We start from the raw sequence: 6564 nt of genomic DNA, 5'->3' as shown, positions 1-6564 counted from the left end.
AAGTCCACCCCCAAATCTAAGCCCGGTAAACCCTCCGAGAAGCGTGATGAACCGGCAGAGCCGACACTCGAAAATTTCGCCCGCCAAGAGCTTCACCTTCTTGAGAAAACCTGTAAGCCCAAGGGTTCCCATGGGTTCAATCATTCACCTTTCCTTTTTGTTTTGATGCTAGCAAACCCAAATGGATTAGCATTTATGGACTAATGTGCTGCTTTGAGGTGTTGTGTTCTATACAGGAATTTCACATGTCATATCCCCATTACACAAGTCTTCTCAACACATGGCTTGCGGATCAAGATGCAAAGGAACCAAGAGCTTGCACCTACACTAAAGACATCATCATTGGAAGATGTTCAAGTCAAGAAGCTCAAGATGAAGATCCCACAAGTTGCCTAGTCAAGTGTCAAGTAGAAGCTTGGAGATGAACCAACAGTGGTCACACCTCATGTACCTCTCAACATATCTTGAAGATTGGAGGAAGTCACAAGAACCAAGTCAAGTTCAAGATGTTCACTCGCAAGTCAAAGAAGTCCAAGGAAGTGCGAAGGAGCAAAGCAATCCAAGAAGACTCAAGGTTTACATTTTAGATTCTATTTGGAGTCCTCTTGATTTTATGCTGATGCACTTTCAAAGGTTTTCAAATTACTTTCTTAAAACAATTTTTACATCTTTGGAAACCATACACACCCAAAAATGTATTTGAAAACCTAGGAATAAAGCCCACAGACCATGGCCCAAGACACTTGAGTTTTATGTTAAAATGAATTTTCAAACAGGGCCGGTCAACTAGGTGTCCCGGGTGACTGCGGAAGCAGTGCTGGAAACCGGGCCGGTCGACCGGAGAGTGCCGGGCGACAACGGATATGTTTCTGTCAAAACACAAACAATCCAGCATGGTTTGGGCGGGCGACCGCCATAGGGCCGGTCGACCGGGTATAATATTTGAGCTTAAAGTTAAATCAAACAGATAGCCCTCGTCGGGCGACCGTCATGGCTAGGTCGACCACGACGGTTTGAAATTTGAAAATAAAAAAGTGAGCCCGATAAGGGCGGGCGACCTCTGTACCTCGGTCGACCGCCGCGGCCTGGAAAACTAGTCGTTGGGGCTTGCGGGGCTTGACTTTTTCAACCCAGTTTTTTACGGTTTTACCCCCAAACGGTCATATTTTCAAATAGGCTATATATACACTATCCGAACCTGTCTAAACAACCTTTAGGCATTATTTTTTACATTTATTTGAACCAAAACTTTCATATAAAAAGTTCATCCTCTTTCTATGCTGTGAACTTGCATTCTTCATTTTATCAAGTGGATCTCCATAGGCTTTTACATTTGTTATCTTCTTTGGAGAGATTGAGAGCTTATATTTTTGTATCAAGCCTATCAAGAGGCTAAGAGAGGTTTTTCAATTTTGTTCTTCTATGTATTGAGGGTCTCCGATTCGGTCCCATTAAGAAAGGCGAATCTTGAAGTTGTTTGAGGGTTTTCGATTCTGCTCGGTAAGAAAGGTGAATCTAGAAGAGGGTTTTTGCTTCGGCCTTAAGGAGAAGCTTGACTGTGAGAGGGTGTGGACCCTGATCCGAGAGAGAGGCGGGGAACGGGCCCCACCCTAACAGTCTCAGGAATCATCCACGTGAATGGAGAGCTCTATCAAGGAACTCTCGAAAGAATGTGCCCCTCACAGCATGAGTGGCGATACAAAGGGTGAGATACCTCTCGATTCGGGGACTAGCCCAGATTCGAGGCGTACCTTAAACAAAGAAGAGTCGCCATCCAAGGAAAAAGGCAAATGGGCCCTGGATCCCATACTATGCTCTGTTGCAACGGATAACCAGAGATATAAAATAAGGTTCGTGCCTGGTTACGAATTCGGAAGGTCTAAAGAGTACCTCATCCGCCCAAGTGCAAACACCTGGTCTCTTATGCCATTTACTTAATAATTTTGAAGAGTTTTGGGCGAAAATCATATGAAATGGGAACACAAATCTCCGAGAAGACGTCTATCTAATCTTGCATGTCTCGGAGGAATAATAAACACACATAAAAGAAATAAAAGTGTCACCTGAGAATAACTAGGTTATGAATGTCAAACCTAAATTGGTGTCTAAGTTCTGGTGTGCAAACACATGCATGCTACAGCTAAAAGCATAAGGTCTGCGCAATAAAGTAAGAAAACACTGCAAAACATAGAAAATGACTCGATACCATACAACCCTAAGACTCTAATCTATACCTAGGCCCGAGTCTTTAGATGATCTGATGTTCATCCAAAGAAGCCTACGTATCCCCGCCTCCACGAGAATCAAGGCAATGTACTTCTTCACACCTATTCTAAGCTATGATGCCTAAAACATCTAGACCTCTATCTTAGACTCGATCTAAAAGACCGGACTAGTTCTTAAAGCTTCTTGTGTGATTATTTAAATTCCAATAGATTGTAGATTTTAGGATACCCTATATGCCCTAACTAAATGCAGGTTAGCCCTAAGCTAATGCAGGTGGTTCCTATAATCTATGTGTAGCTAGGCTGTATATCCTAAGAAAAATAGTAGGATCTATCACATCTTAGACCTAGTCATCAATTGGCGATGTGGATCGCCAACTGACCGGACGGAGGCGTAAAACTCCTAGCTAGGACTCACTCCTAACTCTAACACAAACAAATAAAACACACAACAAACAAACAACGAACGAGGGAGCAACTCCCGACTCAAAAACTCTCTAACTAGGACAACCTCTTAACTCTAGAGGAAGATCCTTTCGAAAAAATAATATTTTGAAAGATTTTTGTAATTTTGAAAGATTTAAAATGCTTATTTTTAAAGGTTTGGCTGGACTTGGGATGTGGATCCCAAGCTGCACTACGTACCCTGTTGAAAGGGATCAAACCAACGTAGTTCGGAGAAGAAATCCTAACTACTTTCCTAATGACTCAAGATTTTTTTGAGATTTTTGGTTTTCAGATGTTTTTGTTGTTTTTAAGTGTTTTTGACTCAAGGGGGACAAATCCTATCATCATAAGGGAAGGACAGACTCCTGAATATCCCGCAAAGGTTTGACAGCATCCTATGCTTTGCGAGGGAAAAGAACAGAAACACAGCTCTGCAAGGGTTGGACAGCATCCTATACCTTGCAGGAGCAGATAGAAAAACACATGATTTGATGAGAGGTAGGATAGAATCCTAACCCCTATGATGATAGAATTTGATTCATGAACAAGAGGATTGACTCTCTAGACTAAGGACGGATTCCTATGCTAGTGGACTATCAAACTAAGATAAAGCTCAACAAGTAATAAGGAAAAAGAGACCTTGTGCATATTTGGCAAAGGTAAAACACCCAGCCGGGCCGGACAGCTACCTAGCCCTAGGGTGCAACAAATGTGCAACCCAATACCCATAAGGGTAGGGGTATGATGCCAAGCCGAGTAGGGTGTTCTCCCAAAACCAAAAGACGCACCAAAGAGGAGGTTTAGCAAGAAAATGAGACTAGGTAAGTCTCTTAGACACAGAGGTAGGATAGAGAAAAATGCTAACAAGGAAAAAGAGACCTTGTGCATATTTGGCAAAGGTAAAACACCCAGCCGGGCTGGACAGCTACCTAGCCCTAGGGTGCAACAAATGTGCAACCCAATACCCATAAGGGTAGGGGTATGATGCCAAGCCGAGTAGGGTGTTCTCCCAAAACCAAAAGATGCACAAAGAGAAGGTTTAGCAAGAAAATGAGACTGGGTAAGTCTCTTAGACATAGAGGTAGGATAGAGAAAAATGCTTACAAGGAAAAAGAGACCTTGTGCATATTTGGCAAAGGTAAAACACCCAGCCGGGCCGGACAGCTACCTAGCCCTAGGGTGCAACAAATGTGCAACCCAATACCCATAAGGGTAGGGGTATGATGCCAAGCCGAGTAGGGTGTTCTCCCAAAACCAAAAGACGCACAAAGAGAAGGTTTAGCAAGAAAATGAGACTGGGTAAGTCTCTTAGACATAGAGGTAGGATAGAGAAAAATGCTAACAAGACTAGGCAAGTCTCCTAGGATGGGCTTGGGCTATCACCTTCATCGCTCTACAAGAAAATGGGATTCTAGTATCTAAAGAAAATTAACAGCAATCTATAAGACTCTGTTAGTCTATCAAAGAGAGAAGAAAAGGCTACCAAATAATCGCAAATTCCACTCTATTCTTATAAAAATAAATCAAGTGCTAAGCAAAGAAGAATTTTCAATAAAAAAACAATACACAATCTATAGCAATCGTAAAATAATAAACAACATTAATTAGTCCAGACCAGCCGCTGGATAGCCTAATAAAGTAAAAGAAAGCAATATCAAACACTTCTATGCCCAACCACAAACACCACCCCAATATGGGGATGAAATCAGATGATGCTAAAGTAATCATCTGATATCATAAGACACATGATAATATTTCTAATCCCGCCTTGAGATCAGACAGTACTCATGTCGATAATATCGAATAGAGTAGTCATCTGATCTCCTTCTTCCTATTAACAATTTATTTAAATAAAAAGGAATGAGTATAATAAGCTTCGATATAATCTCACCTGAACAATCCATTTATCTTCAGAATCTAACTCAAAACTAAATAAGAGGAAAGAAGAGGGGAGAGGGTACTATCATGATCCAATAAATCCCTCTAAGGGTGGGCTTGGGCTATCGCCTTCATCGCCCTTGCAATGAAGGGAAATAAAAGGACGCTAATGAAAATAAATCAATCTCAGACACCCAAGGGAAACAAAAGAACAGCAAAGCAATAACTATGAATCATCGGGCCTAAATTTTATAAAAATATTTTGATAATAACTATGGACAAGTAAAGATGAAATGGATCTGTTGAGACACCTCACATTTATACACTGTTTTTCAAGTTATCTAAATACCAACTAGATACAACTTACAACAGGTCACAAAAGATACTAGGAAATATGAGCAATATATGTACAACTATTAGACCTGATGGTGGCAATATTAGCAAATGAGAGTGCTGCTCATTCAGTGATATCCCTACTTGATATCAATATCACTAACCAACAGGTATCATCCATCCTCTAATTCGAACCAACATGCTTCATTCCCATGGCGATGAAATACCCACAACCAGTAGAGATATTTATCAAGATGAATTAGCTTTCCATGATACAAATTATGAGCTAAGTAAATAGATATTCCTAAATCATATGAGAAAAGAGTAACATTAGATTTAAATGGTAAAACCATTCTCAGATAGCTCATATGATCCCACAAATAGTTCTCTTTCTTTCTCTTTATACATATACTAGTGCATAGGATCTACAGGAAAATCTCAAATCAGTTTGAGACAAGGCCTAAATTACGAAAACAAGTATATTGCATCATGAAAAACAATTATATGGCACAAAATAAATTCTCTTACAAGCTGTGAAGATAAAGATTTTACATGCAAGGACATGAGGATCATAAGGGAAAGCATTGGAAGGACAGACACAATATAAATTCCATGAAGGCATCCACTAAATCATTACTACCTAGCTCTCTTACTCCATATCAAGTGACATCCCTGCTATATCCTTACGGCCCAGCCATCTTAAATAAAAGCAATTTCGAGGATCAACGAGAATCATCATCCAAGCTATCACAGAATTAGATTTCAAATCATCAAGGAAAGAATTACCTGATCGAAGAAATAAGAGAATGTTTCCCCCTTTTCTTTTCTTTTTTTTTAATCCAAAACAGAGCATAAAATTTTCAACAGAACAAATTACATCATAAAATCAATCAGCAGAATTCAAGAATCATAAACATTCTATGCTCCTTTTTATATTCCTCTTTCTAACGTAACCCTGGAAACTAACAGATGGTTTGATAAGATTATTTCAGAGATTAAAACAATTTTAGATACTAAAATACCTGGATTGATCTTCCTTTTCTTCTTCGACAGATCTGAGCTATCAATGCAGAATCTCAAAGCTTAATTTCAGATCCTTGCAAAGCGGAAACGAGATTTTCCTTTCTTAAAACTCCAGAATCGCCGGATTCTCGCACAGATCCATATAATAGAACCTCAATTCAAAGAAGTATCTCCGAGATTGCAAAGATTTTCGAAAGTAATACGGAGTCAACCGGAGGATAAGAAAACTGATTGGAGAAAAGATGAACTTGATCGGAAAATGAAAAGAGCAAGGGTTTAGAAGTTTAAAAGGAAGAAAATCTGAGATTTTCGGTTTGAATCAAAGAAAATAAGAGGATAATGAGGATTCTAAAGATCATGACACCGGATTCCAGTGAAATTCCGGCGGGATTATCGGAGAAAAAGATAATGAATAAGGTGGATCTAAAGCTTAAAGTTGTTGATTTAAAATTTTTACAGGTAGCTAATGGATCGGGCAGATCTAAGGTTTAATAACCTAGAAGAATGAAAAGAATACACAGATCGGTGGTTTAGGGCTTTAGATCGGAGAAGATGAGCTCGCCGGAGATGATTAGCCGGAGAAGAAGACCGGAGGAATCAAAAATCAAAAGCTAAGGCAAAAGCTAGGATGTACTCACCGGAGAAGATGAGCTCGCCG

The sequence above is a fragment of the Tasmannia lanceolata genome, unplaced genomic scaffold (assembly GCF_043159265.1).
Source record: "Tasmannia lanceolata isolate RefF3 unplaced genomic scaffold, GAP_Taslan_0.1 ptg000037l, whole genome shotgun sequence".
NCBI lineage: Eukaryota > Viridiplantae > Streptophyta > Magnoliopsida > Canellales > Winteraceae > Tasmannia > Tasmannia lanceolata.
This window is presented reverse-complemented; position numbering follows the sequence as displayed.